This window comes from Muscardinus avellanarius (genome assembly GCF_963383645.1).
Source record: "Muscardinus avellanarius genome assembly, chromosome: 1".
In the NCBI taxonomy this organism is placed as follows: domain Eukaryota; kingdom Metazoa; phylum Chordata; class Mammalia; order Rodentia; family Gliridae; genus Muscardinus; species Muscardinus avellanarius.
Window position 1 is genome coordinate 138,962,638 of NC_137786.1, and position 22,982 is coordinate 138,985,619.

The following is a 22,982-nucleotide window of genomic DNA, read 5'->3' on the forward strand; positions in this document are numbered from 1 at the left end:
TCAAAATCTACTTGTATATAAGGTAATTAATATACTTACAGTAGTGATAAATACCCAGCTTGGAGGGGGATCCGCTTAATTACCAGTTTTATTTAATATACCAAACTCAAATTATTAGAGATTGGACAGGAATCCCTTCCCTGGAGGTCCCGAAAAACCAAATTGGGCCACCTATCCAGAAAGCCAACCCAAGAGACAGAGCAGTGATGAGACAGGAATGGAGCTCTTAAGTAACTGGAGGATTTCAATTTAAACTGAAAAAATGATAAAAGAAGAAAAAGGCTTATCCTATGCATACAGGAGCCAACAGAAAAGTTGCTGTCTCATTAAAAGATAAAGTTAGATGTTCATACAAATAACTTTATAGTGGAAATGCAAGGGAAAGAAAAGACCCTTACAGGAGGAAAAAAAAATAGGTTCTTTAGAAAATACAAATGATTTTTTAGGAGAATAGAAAACAAGAAAGTTTGTGATAATGTTTATATTAAGTTTAGAGTGGTATTTCTGTCTTTTTCATGGCCAACAGCCTTTCCCAGAGAGAAAATTTATGATAGCCTTCTTTCCCAGAAGTTTCTGTGCTTAGAGATAAGAGAAGCTCCAAGAAGGCATCTTTCTGTGTCTGTGGAATCTCAAATATATTCAACTTTAAATAATCTTCATATTAACTTTGGGTTTCCAAGTGGTCCCCACATGGTAAAACATAATGGATATCTATCATTTTCTTTCTACAATAAACCTAACATAGCCATGATTTTTTGTGTGTGTGTTAGTCAGCATTTCATCACTGTGATAAAGTACCTAAAGAAAACAACTTAAAGGAGGAAAGGTTTTTTGGGCTCAGAGTTTCAGAGATTTCAGTGTACAGTCAGCTGGCTCCAAAGTCAGCTGCCTCCATTGCTTTGGGCCAACATGGTGTAAGGCAGAACATGATTGAAAGGGCAGGTGAGGAAAGCTGCACAGTTCATGGCAGCAGAAAGCAGAGGGCGAGCATAGATAGGGTCAGGGACCGGATATACCATCCCAGGGCATTTTCTCCTTGGAATCACCTATTTTACTGAAGTTTCCACCTCCTCCCAGTAGTGCCACTAGATGGGGACCAAGCCTTCAACACATGAGTATTCAAGGGACAGTCCAGATCCAAACTATACCAATTTTCTTTCCCCATAAATTGCAAAATTAAATTAGCTAGTAATTTATTTATGATAATTCACTTATGTTCCATGGTAAAATTAATTTTTCATTTTCTATTTTTCCTCACAAAAATTTGGGGAATTTTTAATCTTTTTTCTAATTCTGAAATATTTTATATAAATTAGGTAAGGCAGGATACAACTTGTTCCTTGGGGGGTAAAGACTGGAAAACTTTTTTTTATTATGAACTCACACCCTTTAATAATTATATTTTTAAAAAGCTTTTTTGTTGTTGTTGTTGTTGGTACTGGGGGTGGAACCCAGGAGCTTTCTACCTCCGGCTATCCTCCCAGACCTATTTTATACTTTATTTGGAAACAGGGTCTCACTAAGTTGCAGAGAGCCTCACTAAGTAGCTGAGGCTGGCTTCAAACCTGTGCGATCCTCCTGTTTCAGCCTCCCAAGCTCTGGGATTAATTTTTGATGCTTTATTTTTTAAAATAGTTTTAGATGTACAGAAAAACAGAAAATATTGAGAAGTTCCCATATGACCTCCACTCTTCTATTATTAACATCTTAGCATTTACATTATGATGTAAATGTGTATATGTGGAACATGTTCCTATGGAAACATCTAAACTATGGTCCATCAGCACAATGAATGAGGCAGTATTAATGTATTGCCATTGACTAAAGTCTATACAATATTTTAATTTCCTTAGTTTTTACTTATGGAGCTTTTTCATAAGAATTCATATTACATTTAGTAGTGATATCTTCTTAGGCACCTTTTCATTATAGCAGTTTCTCAACTTGCCTGTGATCGATGACTTGTTTGGAGAAGTATTGGTCAGGTATTTTATATAGCATGCTCCTCAACTGGGATTTTTTTGGTAGTTTTTCTCTTGTTCAGATTGGGTTTATGGGTTTGGGGTGAAGACCACAGAAGCAAAGTGCTGTTTTCATCACAGCATGTCATGGATACATATCATTATGACTTAACACTGCTGCTGCTGACATTTATCACCTGCCTAAAGCAGTGTTTATCAGGTCTCTCTACTGGAGAAGTTACTTGCACCCTTTTCGTACTGTGCTCTTTGGAAGGAAGTCTATTCACAAAATAATTACTTTTTTATTATTGTTTACGTTTTTTATTTCTCCTCCAAAGAAATTTGTAGTTATAGACATTGAAAATAGTTCCATTCTTGACAAGGGAAGAAAACCAGCAAGAAAAACTCAACCAAACAATGAAAGTTGAAAAGTGGCAGATTCAGAACTAGAAGACAGAGCAGAGGACTGTAAAGTGTTCCATGCATCCCTCCATTCTCTGAGGAACGGAGACTGGCGGTGGCAGCGGCAGTGCCATCTGGGCCAAGCCACGACCAAGTTTGTGGTTGTCAGCACTGTGGCTTCCAGAGACCTCCAAGAAGAAACTGTGGATCGTTGTGAGGCTGGTGACTATAGACCATCAGCATAGGTGGTTGGCAATTCACTACACCCTCGACAGGAACCTGACAAACCAGATGATATAGCTGGACACTGCAGCTGCAGCTACAGCTGAACCCATCTCTTCTGGCAGCAATCTGGAGCAGCACTCATCAAGACCGTAAGTTAACAAGCCGTTCCAGTGGGAGACAGCTGTGCCCAGCCACAGGGAATTGCATGGCAAGGAAAGAGACTCATTAAGGCATGAGACTTTGCAAGTCATCATTGCAGAAATAGGGGTAGGGACCACTATCGGACACAATAGAAATATGAATTAATAGATAGCCCCTAGAGACATAAGTTTTCTCTATATGCACAAGCTAGGGAGTAATTGGGATACAAAAGGGACTTCAGATAATGAAGGAGAAACCTCAGTGGAGCCAGGGAGGAGGTCTAAGGTTAGGGAAGGAGAAAGACTGAGGTTCATTAAAGGAAATAATACCACCAACTATGTGTATATATGTGAATATACCAAATTCAATCTCAGTACTCTGATTGGGAAGGAGGGAAATAGGTAGGTGATGGGAGAGAGGGGCACCAAGTGCTTTGTGCATGTATGTCATTGCCAATATGATTTACATTATGATTTACATTATACTATAATGCACCAATAAAAGTACATAAAATAAAAAATAAAATAGTTCCTCTGTGTCAATTTTTGCAAATGTATTGGCTTAAAGTTATGCTAGTATTCTCTTATGATTTAAAAAATCTTCCTGGTGTCAGATGTGATATACTTTTTTATTCCCAACATTAATTATTTGTATATTTTATTTTTCCCTTGAACAAATTTACTGAAATTGCCCACTTTTTAGTTTTGCTTTCTGAATTTGCTTTTTATTCTGTCAATCATTTTTGTTTCTTCTATTTATTTGCTATTAGTATCATCTATTGTTAATTTCCTTCTATTTTTGTTCAGGTTTACTGTGCTATTCTTTCTCTATTCTTGACTTGGACACCTAATTAGTTAGTCTTAATTTTCCTTACTATTTAATAGCTGCATTTATAGTTATATATTTTCTTCTTGGTATAATTTGATGACATTGAAAAATGTTTGATTTAAAATGCTTTCATTGTTATTCACTGTCAAATATTTTGCAACTTCATTGTGATTTACATTTAAATGATTGATTTGAAAGTTGTTGAGATTTCCTTCGTGACTCAGTATGTGGCCTATTTTGATTATTTCCTTGTTTTTTTTCTTACCTTTTTGTGATTCATATTAAATATGAATATTAGAATTTTAATTTTTGTGCAATATCTTTATCTACATTTTTATTGGTGCATTATAGTCATACATCTTAATGTAGTATTTGATGGTAGTGGCATACATGTACCCCTCACTCATTTAGCCCTTACCCAGTTTCCACCCCATTCATTCCCCCATCCCTCCTCTGTGTGCCTTGTGATTGACTTTGATATGTTTGTGAATGTATATCATGTACTTTAGGGAATTTTCATTTTCCCCTGTCATATCCCCCTCAGGTCGCCTATTTGCTCATCTACAGTTTCTTCTTCTCTATCTAGAGTTCCTCCTATGACCCATTTTCTCCCTAGCTTCTGCATATTAGAGAGAGCATCTGATTTCTTACTTTTTGTGACAGACTAATCTCATTTTGCATAATGTTCTCAAGTTCCATCCATTTCCCTGTAAATGATGTAATTTTGTTCTTCTTTATGTCTGAATGAAATTCCATTGTGTGCATATCCCATAGTTTTGTAATCCATTCATCTATTGATGAAATTTTGGCTGGTTCCATAGTTAGGCAATTGTGAATTATGCGGCTATGAACATAGATAACATGCATTAGTTTGGTAGTTTGGTTTCCATTCTTTTGGGTAAATATCCAGAATTCATATTGCTGGATCATATGATAGGTTCTTTCCCATTTTTTTGAGGATTCTCCATACTGTTTTCCAAAGTGGCTGAACTAATTTGCAATCCCAACAATGTATTAAGAGTTTTCACTTCTCCACATGTTCGCCAGCATTTGTTGTTGTTTGTGTTTTGAATGATTGACATTCTAGTTGGAGTTAGATGAAATCTCAAGATAGTTTTGATTTGCATCTCTCTGATTGCTAATGAAGTTGAGCATTTTTTCATACATTTATTGGCCATCTGAATTTCTTCTTTTGTGAAGTGTCTATTGAGTTCACTTGCCCATTTTTGGTTGACATTGTTAGGTCTCTTAAGTATAGTATCATGTCATCTCCAAATAGTGAAAGAATTAGTTCTTCTTTTCCTATTTGTACTCCTTTGATTTCCTTCTCTTGCTTCATTGTTCTTAGGTACTATATTGAAAATAAGTGGTGATAATGGACATCCTTGTCTTGTTCTTGTTCCTGTTTTTAAGGGAAATTTTTTTTTTTTATCTAAAATGTTGTCTGTGGGCCTATTGTATATTCTCTTTATGATGTTGAGGTATGGTCCTTCTGTTCCGATTCTCTGCAGTACTTTTAGTATATATGCTTGTTTAATTTTGCCAAATGCTTTTTCAGCTTCTATTGAAAGTGTATTTTTTTGTTTTGGTTCTATTTATGTGATGAATTATGTGACAAATTACATGGATTGATTTTTGTTTGTTGAACCAGCTTTGAATCCCTGGAATGAATGCTAATTGGTCATGATGTATGATTTTCTTTATGTGGTTTTGAATGTGTGCTTTTAGTATTTTGTTCAGCAGCTTTGTGTCTAATTTTATCAAGGATATAGGCTATTGTAGTTTTCTTTCCTTGATTTTGATATTAAAGTGATGTTGGCTTCATAGAATGTATTGAGGGGTTGCTTCTTTCTATTTCATAAAATAGATTGAGTAGTATTGGAATTAGCTCTTCTATAAAGGTTTTATAAAATTCACGTTGGAAACCATTTGATCCTGGATTTTTGTTTGATGGTAGGCTCATTATTGCTGCTTCAATTTCTTTGACTACTATTGTTTGGTTTAAATCTTCTATATCTTTTTGACTCAGTTTAGGGAAGTTGTATTTATCTAGAAAGTTGTCAATTTCTTTCAGAGTTTCTATTTTGTTGAAATATAGATTTTCAAAGTAGTTTCTGATAATCTTCTGGATTTCTACACTACTGGTGGTAATATCTCTTTTTCATCTCTTATCATCATAATTTGGATTTATTATCTCTTTTTTTGGTTAAGTTGGCTATTGTTTTATCTATGTTCATTTTTTATTTTTTTTTTTTTGAGAAAACAGCTTTTGGTCTTGTTGATGTCCTGTACTTCTTTTATTCTCTACTTCATTGATTTTTGCTCTGATTTTAATAAATTCCTGTCTCCTACTGTTAGACTGTTCATGATTTTCAAGAGCTTTGAGGTGTGTCATTAGGTTTTTTATTTGATGATTTTCTGTTCTTCTTATGTGTCCACTCAATGCTATTAATTTTCCTCTTTATACTGCCTCCATGGTGTCCCAGAGGATTTTGGTATGTTGTATCTCTATTTTTATTTGTTTATAGGAATTTCTTGATTTTACCTCCTACTTCTTCTATGACCATTCTTCTTTCAGCCGTGTAATGTCAGTCTCCACATGTTTCTATAGTTTCTCTGGGTCTTTTTATAGTTGATGTCTAGTTTCATTCCATTGTAGTCTGAAAATAGAGAAGTATGTCACTTTTTTTTTTAATTTGCTAGTGTTCACCTTGCAGCCCAGACTGTGATCTATATTAGAGAAGGGCCTGTGAGCAGCTGAGAAATATGTCAACTCTGTTGCACTTGTGTGAAATATCCTTTACGTGTCTAATAGGTTACTTGGTTGAGGGTGTTCTTTAGCTAAAAGGCATCTTTGCTGACTTTTTGTAAAAAGGTCAGTCTTGTAGTATGAAAGGGGTATTGAAGTAACCCAGTATTATTATATTGAGACTTACTTGTGACTTAGTGTCACAAAGAGTTTGCTTTTGTTTTTTCATTTAATTTTTACAAAGAGTTTGTTTTATGAAAGTAACTGCACCTATATTTGAGGCATAAATGTTGAGTATCATTATTTCTTCTTGCTGGATTGTTCCGTTTACCTGCAAAAAACAAACTGCTTTGTCTCTTCTGATAAGCTTGGGCTTAAAGTCTAACTTGTCTGATATCATAGTTGCTATTCCTGCTGGTCTTCAAGTTCCGTTGGCATGGATTACCTTGCTGCAGCCCTTCACCTTTAGTTATTCTCTTTACTTGTAAGGTGTGTTTTGTCACAGGCAGGAGATAGATGGATTCTGATTTTAATTCATTTTTCCAACTTATGTCTTTTTATTGAGGAGTTGAGGCTATTTATGTTCAGTGTGATTATTGAGAGATGATTTTAAATTCCAAACATTTTGAGTTTTAACTTTTTTAAGGTAGTGTTTATTCTTCTTTGCTTAGTTGTTTTTGATAGAAATTCTTGTTTCTCTGGTTCGGGCATGTATTACTTATTTCTTCTTTGCAGCTAATCTTTTTGAGTATTTTCTTTAATTCTGTTTTGGAAGATATAAATTCTTTCAGCTTCTGTTTGTTGTGGAAGATTTTTATTTTCCTGTTGAACTTGAGAGATAGTTTTTCTGGGTAGAAAATTTAGGGCTGCAAGTTGATTTCTCTTTTTGTGTGTGCTGGGGATTGAACCCAGGTCATTCTACCTCTGAGCTACACCCCCAGCCAATTTTTTATTCTTTATTTTGAAACAGTGTCTCGCTAAGTTGCAGAGGGTCTCACTAAATAGTTGAGGCTGGCTATGAACCCAGATCCTTCTGTCTCAGCTTCCCAAGAACTAGGATCATAAGCATGTGCCACCATGCCCGGCTTTGCAGGTTGTTTTCTTTCAAAATTTTGAATATGTTCCAGACCTTTCTAGCTTTTATGATTTAGTTTGGGAAGTCTAGAATGATGTTAATTGGTTTGCCTCTGAATGTCACTTGGTCTTTTACTTTTGTAGTCTTTAAGATTCTCTCCTTGGCTTCTATGTTAGTCAGTTTGACTATTATGTGGCATCGTGAACATTTTCTCTGATATCTGATCTTGTCTAAAGGGGATTCTGTAAGTTTCCTGTACCTGTGTATTGATATCTTGTTCTATGTTTGAAATATTTTTATATTATGCCTTTGAAAATATTGTTGATCCCTTTGGTTTCACCATCTATTCCCTATTCTATGCCTATTATTCTTAGGTTAGCTCTTTTAAGATGGGTCCGTATCTCTTTGATGTCCAATTCATGATGTCGAATTGTTTTTTCTAAATTATATACTATGTCTTCATTTTTGGAGTGATCATCTTCTAAGACTGAGATTCTATTCTCCATGTGGTCTAATCAGTTGTTTGTAGTTTGTATTAATGCCTTTACTTCAATGATTGCATCCTTTCTTTCTAAATTATTTTTTGAAATTCTGTATCATTTCTTCTGTTAAATTTCTGATTTGTCCTTCTGGTGATCTCTACAATTCTTTGTTGTCAGGTTCTGTTATTGTGGGGTTGTAGGAGCTCATTGCTTCCTTGTCATTCCTCCTTCTCGTGATTTCAGAAGTTTGTATCTGTTGCTTTGATAGATTCCTCTCAGTCTCTAGGTGTCAGCTGGTATATACAAGGGCAAGTTGTGTTGTATTCAACAGAGGAGGTTGAATGAGAAAAAAAGTGAGGTTGTAAATGCAAGAATAGGGTAAAACAACAGGTAGGATCAAATAGAATGAGAGAATGGGTTTGGTAATAGAGTGTAGAGTAGAGATTAAATATAGTGAATAGGGCCGGGCATGGTGGCTCATGCTTGTAATCCCCGCACTTGGGAGGCAGAGACAGGAGGATCACACAGGTTCGATGCCAGCCTTGCTGGCTTAAGAGACCCTGTTTCTAAATTTAAAAAAGTATAAAAATAGGTCTGGGAGTGTAGCCCAGAGGTTTCTAGCAACCCCAGTACCACTGGAAAAAAAAAAGATAGTTAATAGGTAGTAGGATTCTAGTAACCAATGTAGAGTATTTAGTATAGTCATATGAAGTGAAAAGAAAAGGGATGGAGAGAAGAGAGTAGGCATGTACAAGAAAAGAGGCATGTGAAAGGGGTGAGGAAAAGAGCAAACAAGCATACATGCACATACCAAAAAAACAAACAACAAAAAAAATAATGCAACTCTACAAATACATGGATTCTCAGCAGACTTGACCTCTGCAGTTTGTCTCTGTGCAGGTTCTGAATACCATCAGCACCTTGTCTGCTGCAAGCCTGTTTCTCTGAGTCTCTCTCAGTCTCTGCCAATGACCAGTATTAATGAGACTGAAACTAGTGTTAAGTGTAGGTCTCCCTCCATGTCTTCCATCAATGCAAAGCCTGAATCTCTCCATGCCTGTGTAGGTGGTGGATGCCTCTGAGACCAAACCCAGTGTATATGTAGGAGTCCTTGTTCTCCACAGTTAGGGCTAGTGTGGTCTGATTTCTCCCCATTCACCACAATTGAGTGATCTGTGGTGATCTCTGAGATCCTACCTACTAGTTGGATCTAGTGTTAAGTGTAGGTCTTCCTTCACACTTTCCACTGATGTGGAGCCTGAGTCTTTCTGAGTTTCTGCTATGTCCAACAGCAGAGTCCACCCACACCCTCGCCACACCAGGGTCTCAGACCCTGTTAGTTTGTTGCAGTTGCACAAGTCCCTATGTCCATTCTGGGCAGTCTCCCATGGTGACTGCGGGTTTACTTACAGTTTTGTTGAACACCGTTCTGGATCTCTGGAGGGTGTGGTGGGCTCAGCTGCCACTGTTGCAAGTTGTAGCCAGTATTTGTGCAGGAGGAACTGATGGCTTACAGTTCCAATGAGCTGCAGCTACTTACTTTGTTTCAAATCTTTGTTTTTGTTTCTTTGTTTTTGGGGTTTTTTTAGTTAGTCTTTTCTGTTAGTCTCTGGCCATCTAGTGCAGTGAAGCAAGATGGCTGCTGCCGCAGCACCCACAACTGCAGCTGTTGGAGGTGCATGGGGGTAGTTGTCTGCTCTCCAATTAACCTTCTAGCTTTTTTTGTTGCCACCTTTCATTTGTCATGCTCTTTTGAAATGTATACTTCTCTCTTTCTTTTGTCAGAATGCTGTTTTCACGACAATGGAAACTGAGTGTCAGCAGGACTGATATGTACTGCTTCTCTTGGTCACTATCTTCCCAGAAGTTGTGCCCTATCTATTTGTGTATGTGTGTGTGGGCAGGGGTACTGGGGATGGAACCCAGGGGCATTCTACCTCTGAGCTACACCCCAAGCCCTATTTTTTATTCTTGATTTGTAAACAGGGTCTCATTGAGTTTCAAAGGGCCTCACTAAATAGCTGAGGCTGGCCTCGAACCATGATCCTTCTGTCTCAGCCTCCCAAATTCTGGGATTACAAGCATGCACCACCATGCCTAGCTTGTGCCATAACTTTTAACTTATTTTTCACAGTCTTTTGACTCTATACTTCTTGGTAATTTTTAGAAGGATTATTCAATCAGATCTTCCAAATTACTAATTTAATTTTTTATACATCTACTGTAGCACCAGACCATTATTTATTTCAGTTATTACATATTTCACATCAAGAATCTCATTCATTTTTCTGACTGTTTCTACTTTACACTTTATTTTAACCTTATTACTATCTAAAGACATTTAACTTAATTCTAATTCTTGCTTTATATGGTCTATTACTTTTTTCCTTTGCTATGCAGTGGTTGTGTTCTTTAGATATCTTTTTTTTTTTTCTTGTAGGGTCATATTCCCACAGAGATTTCCTAATACTTTGATAGTAATGTCTCCCACAAAAAATAAATTAAGTTTCCATCTTTATCTTGGTAATTGCTTATGGAATATATGGTTGTGAATATATGATTGTGCATATATTTCTTGCTATAAATATATAAATATAGTAAATATATAAAGCCAGAAGCATAACTTAATGCCAAGAGCGTCTGTTTTGACTTGCCCTCAGACATTTCCCATTCTTTCACACACATAATGTGACACTGCCCTCAGGTGACACTTCTGTACCTCCACTCAAGCAGTTTTTCCAAGGGCAAGCACCCTCTTGAGATCTAATTTGTCTCAATCTCAGATTCTCAACCAAAATGATATTTTGAAATGTGCAGTGGAAATTTGGGGATTCTATGGATTACTATAGGAATTTAGGACAAGATGCTAAGAATTCTAGACACACATGAGGCATGAAAAAGCCTACACAATGAAACAATATGCCAATAATCCACTCATGGGTGAGATGAGAGTTAAACTGTATTTCATTCGTTTGCATACGGAGGCTTCTCTCTACCCTTGATGGCCTCTAGTTGTAGAGAGAAGATAGTGTTGTACTGGCCCATTGTCACTGTATGAGGATGATGATGCCATTTCTCTGTCCGCTGTCTACTAGCAAGGCGCCAGTATTGTAACCAGGACACTAAATGAATTCAATGAACTCAGATGCTTGCTGAGTTCTTTCTCTTTCATAGCACCCTACTTTTTCCTGTTCTAGATTGGCTTCCTCTTCTTAAACATTCACCTCTACCAAGCATATCAGAACCCAATCATCAGAGACTTTTCAGGGACAAAGGCACATGGATTTGTAAAGTTAGAGCAACAAAGGATGATTTACCTCAGAGGATGCCTTAGGCTTTTTTTGGGGTGGGGGGGTGGTACTACTGGGGATGGAACACTTCTACCTCTGGGCTACACTCCCAGACCTATTTTTTATATTTTATTTGGAAACAGGGTCTCTTAAGCCAGCAAGGCTGGCTTCAAACCTGCGTGATTCTCCTGTCTCTACCTCCCAAGTGCGGGGATTACAAGCATGCGCCACCATGCCCGGCAGGTGGTAGGCATTTTAAATTGTTCAAATGTGGTATGCTACTCTGCAGTTTCTCTTTGGTTAATATGAGAACAAAGCACTGGATGGCCACTAACTGTTCCAACTGTCATTGTCCAGGGCTTCCCTCACCTTCCAGGACCATGAAGGCCTTTGTTTCTTGATATATTCTTCAGTAGACATAAAACAGTCACCCTAGGGCCTAGATCTGAACAACTCCTCTGTCTAAAATAGCTCCAACAGGCCTCTTGCCATCAGGTCATCGTGGTGGTAGAGGAGAGAAACATGGTGCTTAGCTCAGGCCAAAGGTCAGCTCACTTTCTCACCAAGCTCTTCTCTCTCTCTCTCTCTCTCTCTCTCTCTCTCTCTCTCTCTCTCACACACACACACACACACACACACACACACACACACACACACACACAAGTTTTTGTTTTTGTTTTGGTGGTACTGGGGTTCCTGGAAGCCCTTCTACCTCCGGGCTACACTCCCAGACCTATGTTGACATTTTTATTTGGAAACAGGGTCTCCTAAGCCAGCTCGCATGTCTGGCTTCAAACCTGCGTAATCCTCCTGTCTCTGCCTCCCAAGCGCGGGGATTACAAGCGTGCGCCACCATGTCCGGCTTGACAACACATTTTTAAAGCACGACCCTCTGCTTTAGCTACAGCAAATGACTAAAGAATCTGAATTTCAACATCAACTGATATTTCAACATTTCAAGAGAGTCAGTAAGAATATATCCCTACATATCCCAATTCCTATGTGCCACACTACAGATCCAATCACTGCATACATTTTCTATTGATTGGGAAAATTTAACCTGGTAAAACCCACCCCCAGGAATATTGCTGCTTCTGATATTTTTCTGGCAGATGTTTCCATATTTCACTGAGTCCAATTAAACATACATCTTTTTGGCTCATGTAAAGGTGCCCCAAAGGCTGCCAGAAGAGTCTGAAGAACTACTAAGGCATCACTATACAACTAAAGTATGGGTGCCAACTCCAGACTCCACTGTATATAAAAGCATAACAAAAGCAAAGCAGACATGCACTGGTGTGGTGAGCATGAACATCCTATGCACTTGAAGCTAAGATGCTTACCAAGGAAGAAAGATTTTTGACTAACTAGCTCTAAAGAACCAGGCAGCCACCTAACTTAATAGTAGGCATTCATGCCACAAACAATAAAGTGCCATGAACCTTCACACAAGGTAAATAATGGAGCCTCCTATGTTCTTTGGATGTTCATGTGTTTTATAAACACGTGAAGATGGAATACCACACTGCTGATGACATGATCCTCTATCCAGAAGACCCAAAGAACTCAACCAGAAGACTACTGGAGCTGATTAACCAATTCAGCAAAGTTTCAGGATACAAAATCAATCTAAAGAAATCAGTTGCTTTTCTAAATGCAAATAATGAACCCACAATAAAAGAAATAAAGAAAACAATTCCATTCACTATAACCTGAAAACCAATAAAAATACCTAGGAATAAACCTAACCAAAGATGTAAAAGACCTCTACAATGAAAACTATAAAACATTAAAGAAAGAAATTGAAGAAGACTTTGGAAGATGGAAAGATCTCCCTTGTTTATGGATAGGCAGAATAAATATCTTCAAAATGGCCATTATGTCTATTGAATCTAACAATACAATGGACAGATTCCAGCCATTGAATCTACAGATTCAATGCAAATCAAAATACCAACATTCTTCATAGACTTAGAAAAATCAGTCATGAATTTTATATGGAGAAAGAAAAGACCCAGAATAGCCAAAGAAATTCTCAGCAACAAGAACCAGTCAGGAGGCATCACAATCCCTGACTTCAAATTATACTACAGAGCAATAATAGTTAAAAAATAAACAGCATGGTATTGGCAAAACAACAGGCATAAAGACCGATGGAACAGAAGATCCAGAAACAAACCTACATACCTTATGGATATTAAAAAGGCAATCCCAGGATGGATCCTTGTAAATCTCATGTGATTGGCAAGGAAATTCAGAATTACAAATTCTCAAAGCAGAATTCAGCAAATAAAGACCAAAACAATTCCTTGACACTTTAATTGCTTTTCTAGTATCTGTTATACTTATTGCAGTCACAGAAAGTATTACTGGAGTTTTCCTTGTTGAATCAATGCATATTGCTCATAGAGTTAACCAAGTTATTATCAATGTCACACAAGATATGTAGATTAAATAATAGAAACCAGACTTGATACATAGAGGTGTCAGTGATGTGGCTGGGAGAACAACAACAACCTCTCATTAAAAGACAGAACCTGCATTGTTATTTCGGTCTTGATCATATCTGTGTTTCCACTTCACTATATAATATTACCCAACATAATTGGTCTAAATTAAGACAACATCTTTTAAAATTTTTTCAAGATAACCTTCAATAAGACATAACCAGCTTTACACAAGCTTCAATATAAGCCCCATCAAAATACCAATGACATTCTCCAGAGAACTAGTAAAGAATGGCTCTAAAAATCTTAAAGGAGAACAAAAGACCAAAATAAATAGTCCAAGTAATCCTGAGCAATAAGAACCATGCTGGAGGCATCACAATATCTGCTTTTAGATTATACTACAGAGCTATACTGACAAAAGCAGCACAGAATTGCACAAAAACAGACACATAGAGAAATGGAATAGAACAGAAAATACAGAAACAAATCTGCATATTTATAGTCAGTTGGTTTTTGGCAAAAAAGCCAAAAATCTTGCTGGAGAAAATCTTCTCCTCAAATGTTCTGGGAAAACTGCATATCCATCTCTATAAGACTGAAATTATATCCCTATCTTTCATCCTACACAAGAGTCAGGATGCATTAAAAACCTAGAAATTAGACCAGAAACTAATTTATTACTAGAAAAAAATTATAGGACTGACTCTTCAACATATAGGAACAAACAAACTTTCTCAATAATATTCCCAAAACTCAGAAAATAAAACTGAAAAATCAATAGATGGGATTGCATCAAATTAAAAGGCTTCTGTTCACCAAAGGAAACAATCAAGAACCTAGAGGGAGAGCCTATAGAATGGGAAAATATCTTTGCCAGCTGCTTCTCTGATAGAGGACTAATATCTAGAATATATGTAAAGAACAACAACAACAAAAATCTTAACACTAAAGAACAACCCAACCAAAAATTGGGTAATAGAGATGATAGATCATTCTTGAAAGAAATACAATCTACCAATATACATATGAAAAATGTTTGACATTATTAGCAACCAGGAAAATGTAAAACAAAATGACAATGAGGTTGTACTTAACTCCAGTTAGAATGGCAACACCAAGAATACAAACAAGAAATGCTGGCAAAGATGTAGAGAAATAGGGTCTCTTATGCACTGTTAATAAGACTTTAAACTAGAACAGCCATTATGCTAAGTGAGATTAGTCATTCTCAGAAAGTCAAGGGTGATATTTTTCTCTCATGTATAGAGACTAAAAAGAAAATAGAAAAAATAAGAGACTTTAAAAAATGAAAACACAAGCTGGGCATGGTGGCACACACTTGTAATCCCAGCATTCGGGAGGCTGAGACCGGAGGATGGCTGTTCAGGGACAGCCTCAGCTACTACTTAGTGAGGCCCTCTGCAACTTAGTGAGACCTTGTTTCAAAATAAAGAATAAAAAATAGGCCAGGGGGTGTAGCTCGGAGGGGGTAGAGGAAGGAAAAATTAGTTCAAATAACATTATGGCAATATGTGAATGCATTATTGCCAATGTCACTGACTCCAGTGGTGAAGGGGGAGCAGGATGGGGTGTGAAGGAAAATACGCAAAGAGCTGTGTTTTTATTGTTTGTTTGTTTGACTGATATTGGGGATTAAACCCAGGAGCATTCTACCTCCAAACTATTCCCCCATGTGAGAAATTTTTAAGTCTAAAAACGATTGGCTTAAGGATTAAGAGCTTCTTGCTTAACTTGGCAGAAGACTGCCTTTTTTGAGGAAACTGAAGATAGTGACCACAACACCCCTTCACTCTCTAAGCTATTTTCCTTTTGTTTTACTGTGCCTTTTGTCTGCTCTGCTTAAGGGAGGAAGAGCAAGCTAAGGAGGAAGTTGAAGTCAGTACCCCCTCCCACATCTGCAAAACTGCCAGATAACAACTATATTCTAAAACAGTCCTAACACAATGTTCTATTCCCTATCCAGAGACAATCAATGATTTAACAATCCAATTTTTTTTTTTTTTTGGTGGTGGCAGTACTGGGGTTCCTGGAAACCCTTCTACCTCCAGGCTACACTCCCAGACCTATTTTATATTTTTTATTTGGAAACAGGGTCTCCTAAACCAGTGAGGCTGGCTTCAAACCTGAGCAATCTTCCTGTCTTCACCTCCCAAGTGCGGGTATTACAAGTGTACACCACCACGCCTGGCTAACAACCAATCTTAATTAACGTAACCATGTAATAAAAGGAAGAGCTGAGTTTCACTCAAGGAGTTTGGCTGTCTTACCTTCTTCCCTCTCACCTCTTCAAGACCAGGAATAAGTCTTAAGAGAATTTTGTCCATCCTGTTGTCCCATATCATGCTTGTACTGACTTCAGCACCTCTAGTATTTGTGTGTGTGTGTGTGTGTGTGTGTGTGTGTGTGTGTGTGTGTGTGTGAAACAGGGTCATGCTAAGTTTCTGAAGGTCTTAAAAAGTTGACAAGGCCGGTCTTGACTCTGCCATCCTCCTATCTCAGCCTCTTGACTACTGGGACTACAGGCATATGCCTGTATGTATGTATGTTTTTAATATATGAAACATCATTATGATGTATACTTGTAATGTACCAATATTAAAAAAAATCTCTTGTAATCTTAAGGGGCTGAATCTTGAGAGAATTAGGGTTTATTTGAATAAGAGGCTAAATGAACAACTATTATCTTAGGTTATTATACTATATTAAAACCTTACATATGTCTGTGACTGAAGATGGCATACATCTGAGAGCTAACTGTACTTTCTATCTAAGCTTTGTCAAGTGTTGTGTAGGTCTTGGAGAATTAAAGACATATAGGTTTAATACATGCAGGGTGCTCAGTGGATGTTCTCTTTCATACAGTATGCATTATATCTAAACTTTGAACATGTAAAATGATCAGTGAAATGTTTTGGAAGTTTCTGCATTATATGTTTGGTACCAGTCAGATTTTAAAAAGAACCCTTCCATTTGAAATCTGGCTTACATCTGTTTGTTTGACTAAATAAATATTTTATTATTGTGTGAGATACAATTGTACATCAGATAAGTCTTTTTCTGATCATTAACATTTTCTTAAACTTATAAAAGGTATAAAACTATTTTTTAACTTTTGTTGGTACAATTAACCTATATAGACCTGTAATTATAGTTATCTTATTGAGCCATAGATTTCAAATTTCACTATAAAAGTAAAAGATACGTTAATATATATGCAAGTTCTATGAGACTATGATGTTAATTGTTTCTGGCTTCTTCATGTATTTAAGGTATTTGTGTTTCCAAAGTATGCAGACATTCTAAAACACAAAACTTGACAGAATTTGTCAAGTTGTTTTCTTCTATACAAAAATTGTTACTAATCAGTCTTTTCCTAGGTTTATTTTTGAGTTCTGAAATGAACTGTAATCATCTTCAAGGTAGGCATGGTGGTGCACATTTATAATCTCAGTGATTCGGAGGTTGAGACAGAAGGATCACAAGTTTAAGGAGAGCCTGGACTAGTAGTTAGACTCTCATCAAACTAGCAAGACCCTGCTTCAAAATAAAAATAAAAATAAAAATAGGCTGGGAGTGTAGTTTGAAGGTAGAATGCCCTGGGTTCAATCCCAGTACCACAAACACACACAAAAGATAACCATACTTTTTAAGCAAAGACAGTCAAATTTGCCATTTGACTGTCTTTGCTTAAAAAGTATGGCATTTGGAACTTTACCCCTTTTATGAAGGGTAAGACATTAATAATATATATGTATATTTGTACATTAATAGCATATATATTTATATCTAAATAATATATTTGCCTTAATATTGTACAAAACTTGGAAAGTTAAAAACATGCAGGTTTAATATATACATGTATGTATGTGGACATTAATAATATATATATGTATTAAATGATGATTTATATATACTACCTAATATTTTCAGAACCAACAAAAAATGGAATTTGTTTTGTTTCTGATAATTTTGTTTTATATTTTCTTTACAAAAATTTCTAGGTGTTGTCTGTTAATGTTTGATAGAAGTACAACTCCTAACAAAAAAACTTAAACTTTTGTTGAAAGGAGAACCATCATATGTAGGTCAAATAGGCTGCAAAACTAAGCCCTGTTTTTAAAAGAGTATTGGTAAAGTGCAGTGTGCACATATGTCACTATCACCCTAAATGACATTATTATGTGAGACAATGTACCAATAAAAATATATATATTTAAAAAGTCTACTAAAACTGACATTCTGGGTATTCAACAATCAAGACTTAGAGAACAATTAGGAAATAAAGGGGTTTAAAAAGTGGGGTGGGGGCTTTTTTGGGACTTTCTCTCCAAGGAAAAATAGGATACAGGGAATGATAGGACTCCTCTGAGAACCGTACAACTTTAGTAGGTTACCTAACCTCCCTATAAAGGGGATTCCAAAGACCCCAGAAACTAAGCACCAGAAGTGCCTATTCAGTAAAGAAGTGTGGCATTGGAGAGGGAAATTTCACAAATATTTCAGACACTTAGCAAAAATTATAACCAGAGAAAGTGCTCTTTTGAAGGTTAAAAAAAGAGCTTACTGAACCCACTTAAAAGACTCCCAGTGGTACTGGGATTACAGGCGTGTACCACCATGCCTGGCTCAGAAAGCGAGATTCTAAAAATCAAAAGCAAATATATATTCAAAAAAAATTATGACAAAAGGGACAAGGATATTTGGCAATTGGTTAAGCTCAAAGTATTCCTAATAAGAATACCTGTACAACTATTTAATTTTTCTCATAAGAATATAAATATAAGGACTTCCGGGAAGATGGCGACTGAGAAAAGCAGGGCTTAAGAGCCCCACTAACAATCAATCTCTATTACCACAAAATCAGCGCCTTTCATAGCCAGAAAACCCCATCACCAGAGAAACAAAAAAATCACCAGCCCCAGAGAGGAGGGGGTCTCATAACGGAGCTCAGAGCCACAGAGGAGATACTCTGGGCGCACGGCCGAGGATGCAGCAGTAGCACCTTACTGCCGGCGGCAGCGGCAAGCTCATCGGACGGCTCCAGACCAACACACTTAACAGCCCACCAGGCTCCAGAGAGGAGCAGCGGACAGCGAGCCAAGGTGAGCCGCTGCAGAACAGCCCAGCGTGATTCTGCAGATCTTTCGGCACAGGGAGCATCTAAAGCTCCCAGTGGCTGGGCTCAGCACACACTGCAGGGACTCAGAGCAGTGCTCAAAACCAGCGGCAGCAGCAGCAAATTCACTGAATCCACTACAGCTCCATCTGCGTATTCAACAACAGTGAGTCATTGTGGGCCCCAGAGAAGAAATCCCAGTACTGACTCCCAGGGACTTGACCCAGTGGGAGAGTGGCGGTGGCAGAGATATCACACCATAAGAGAACCCGCAACCTGGCACCCCCCATAGTCTAAAGCAGCCTCTATTGACTCCCTGGGTCTGAGACTTTGCAATACAACCCAGTAAAGAAGTAGTGGTGACTGATATACCACAGACTCAAGATCCAGAGCACCTTAAGTGAAGTCGTAGTGACCCAAGGGAAGAACCCAGAGAAGGCACAAACTCCTGAAATCATGGGAAAGAGGAATAACAATGGAGCAATGAATGCCCACAATCCCACAACATCAAAACCTGATAAAACAGAAATTCAGAGATTTCTGGAAGATCAAATCAGGAAAAAAACTGTAGAAATAATAGAGGTGTTTCTTAAAGAATTCAGAGAGAGCCAAAAAGAGAAAAAGGATGCAATTAATGAAGTAAAGGCCTCAATTCAAAGTACAAACAACCGATTAGACCACATGGAGAATAGAATCTCGCTCTTAGAAGATGAGCAATCCAAAAATGAATGCATAGTTTCTAATCTAGAAAAAAATATCCAACAGCAGGAATCTGACATTGAAGAAATATTGGCCCATTTTAAGAGAGCTAACCTAAGAATAATTGGAATAGAGGATGGAAAAAAAGGTGAAACCAAAGGGATCAACAATCTCTTCAAGGAAGTAATAGAAAATTTTCCAAACATAGAGCAAGAGGTCGATACACAGGTCCAGGAAACTTATAGAACTCCCTTTAGACAGGATCGGAGAAGAGGATCCCTACGCCACATAATTGTCAAAATGACCACTGTGGAAGCCAAGCAGAGAATCTTAAAGGCAACAAAAACAAAGGGCCAAGTGTCATTCAGAGGAAAACCAATTAGAATCACTCCAGACTTCCCAAACCAAGTCATGAGAGCCAGAAGGGCTTGGAGTAACATATTCCAAACTCTGAAAGAAAACAACTTCCAGCCAAAAATTTCCTACCCAGCAAAACTTTCTATCAAATTAGATGGGGAAATAAGAAACTTCCATGACAAACAGAAACTGAAGGAATTTATGTCTCCAAAACCAGCGCTAGAGAAAATACTCAAAGAGATTAACTACAAAGAAGAAATAGGTAACACACACCAGAACCAGAGAAACAAGAGTTTCCATCCAACAGACAACTAAGATTGGTTATCTGTGGAGATTCATTATTTATGTTAGTCTTTTACCTATCTTTAAATGGTATTGTTTGCCTTTATTGTTGTTAATTTTTAGGATTTCTAGTTGGAATATTAATATACCTTCAGATATAGCATTTGGAAATATTTTATCCCATTCTATCAGTAACTTTTAACTCTGTTTACATTGTCTTTGGATATATATTTTATTTTTTAGGGAATTTGTATACCCTTTTGTTTCTGTGCCATTGAAATCATATCCAAGAAATCACTGCCAATTTCAATTCTGTGAGGTTTTATGACCCAGATTTTCTTCTAAAAGTTTATAGTATTAAGATTTATAGTATTAAGATTACAACATGCTTTCTTAGTCTCACAAAATTTTCTTTCTCTGTATTTACCAACATATAAAGAAACACATCTATAGACTCTTTACATCTTAGTTTTGTTATTATATACAAGCAAACCAAAAAACCATACCATTTAATAATGTTATTTAGATACCAGCAATTTAAAAACCCATTTAAAAGACTTAAGTGTTACTTTAAACCTTATGAAGTTAAGAGCATTCTAAGGCATTGCAGTTTGCATTTCCTCAATTTAATAATTGAATTATAAGACATTAGGTAAATATCACTAGCACCTTAAAGCCTTAATTTTTCAAAAGGAATAAAATTAATAACAATTTGTATCACATTTGATCATATAATAAATGTATAATAGATTACCATAGAAATCCACAACACCTTATAAGCATCACGAGTGTCTTAAAACATTAATTTTATCAAAGAAAATAACTTTATTTAATCACATCTCAGAGGTCTAATTGAACAGCTTTTTAAAGGTTACCATTTTAGCTAAGACTGGTTGAAAAAAAAAACTTTGAGCAGTAACTTTAGTGATGGCAGCAAAAAGACAAAGTTGGTTTCCTGAGAAGAGCTGAAATCTCTAGTTTAACTGAGAATGGGAGAATTGGAGGTCATCCTGGAAGCTGCAGGCTGCAGGCTGAGTATTGGGTAAAAAAAAAATAGTTTGGGGGCTGGTCTGATCTGCCTCTCTCCTAGCTAAGCTTTTGGACCTTGGGCCAGGAAAGGAGGGTAATGCCTTACATCTGGCCTCCGAGATCTCACTGTGATCGACTAAGGCTCTTTAGTCTTACCTCAGGTGGTGGGAGTTGGGAGGAATCACTGTGAACCTAGGTTTTGGGCCCCCAGTTCTGGAGGGAACTGGGGGCGCTCAGCCATTTAATGGTCCTCCTTGCCCTGTGAGCTAGGCCTCAGAAGGTCCTTTTTGGCCTTGTGGTTGAGGACATTTATGCCAGAGAGGCCCTTGTTCTCCACCCCTAAAACAGACTTGAGCCTAGGTTTCTGTGCTTGGCCAGAGCTCTTTCATGGCTTTTTCCCATCTGTCTTTCCCTTTTCAAGTTCCTGTTAAACCGAATTGGCAGCCTGTAGTAGTAGTCTTTGTCTTAAGGATTGCCTCCCCTTCTACCGGATTAAAAAAAAAATTGACCAAGACTGCCAGCATGTAGCTTTAAACTCAGCCCATACAAAAAGAACTGCATGTGGACAGATTGTATGGACAGATCAAACTCTAAACTCTCCCTTCCCACACTACTGTAGCCAAGGCTGCCACAATTGTCTCAACCCTGCAATCATTAAAGAAATGTGGGTGGTCTCAAAAGTTAAAGAACAGCTGAAGATAAGCTACATCTATCCATCTTTCCTCCTTTTCCAATTTTGGAGGACCCACATAGTGGAGATCCAGCTTACACTTTGGATTGATGGGATCCCTTCTGAGAGAGAACAGTGGGGTTTCAGTGGCCTGTCTGGGGAAGATTGGTGTGTGTGTGTGTGTGTGTGTGTGTGTGTGTCCCCTTCCCAGAGCTTCCTGGTCTAAAACAAATTAGCTTAGCATTTAGGATATTGCTGGAATCCCATCTAAGACAGAGAGAAGTATTTTGTGCTTAGAAGGTTATCCTCCTGTCCCTGTACCCTGTGTGTGTGTGGACCTCATGAGGGTGGCCTCATTTCCCACCAATTTGCTGCCCTCTGGAAGGGTATTAAATGGGAAGGGGCTTTGCCACCCTTTCCTTTTGCTCCATATTTCCCTGTCCGATTGAGCTGCATGGCCTATCTCTGTCCAGAAATGTTCCCTGCATCCCCTAAGGCTAAGAGTTTGGCTGGGAGCAAATCCGGCCAAGCATGTGTGAGCGTTCCTGAGAGCAGCTCCTCAGGGCTCAGCCAGGATGGGATGTAAGAGTGTGAGTCTGAGCTGCCCCAGACCCTGTCTCTTCAGATCCTACCCTATCCTTTCTCCCTCTGGATGAGATAATGCTACCAGCTAATAAAACACTGTAGTTGTATTAGCTAGGTAGGGATAGAAGCCTAAAACTGCCAATAAATCTGAGTGAGCCACAAACAGATTTCTTCTACAGGGAGCCAGTAACAGCCTAGTTGGTTGGAGACTAATATGGTAGCACTAGGACACTGTGAGTCCCACACCGGAGCTGCACCTGGGATGGTTCGTCTGGGGTCTGGCTTTCTTAGCTGCCTAGAGTTCTCAAACATGCTTGGCTAATCACCTCTGGCCTCTGGGAGTTCAAGGCCGCTGGGGCACTGAACTGCCAGAGTTTACAGACCAACAGGGCGCACATGGCTGCAGTTGGTAATTGAAGGGGGTCTGGGGGTCTTCAGGACCAATGAAGGGGGGTTGGCGCAGGAAAGACCCAAGACCAGCCATTGTAGATAAGCAAGCAAGCAAGCAAAAGCTTTATTAAGACAGCCCAGCTCCCTTTTATATCAGGCAGCTGGGAGGAGGGGGCTTCCACTCACAGCGGAAGATCGCACAAAGTACGGGGTGTTTACTGATTGGGTGG

At 37.9% G+C, this 22,982-nt stretch overlaps 1 protein-coding gene across 1 annotated transcript in view; it reads right to left on the bottom strand.

Annotated features, from left to right (window-relative positions):
• The window catches only part of LOC308279730 (NXPE family member 2-like), a gene marked incomplete at both ends in the record, with an annotated part of 83,412 nt that overhangs the window by 47,406 nt on the left and 13,024 nt on the right, over nucleotides 1–22,982 (bottom strand). The window lies entirely within an intron of this gene.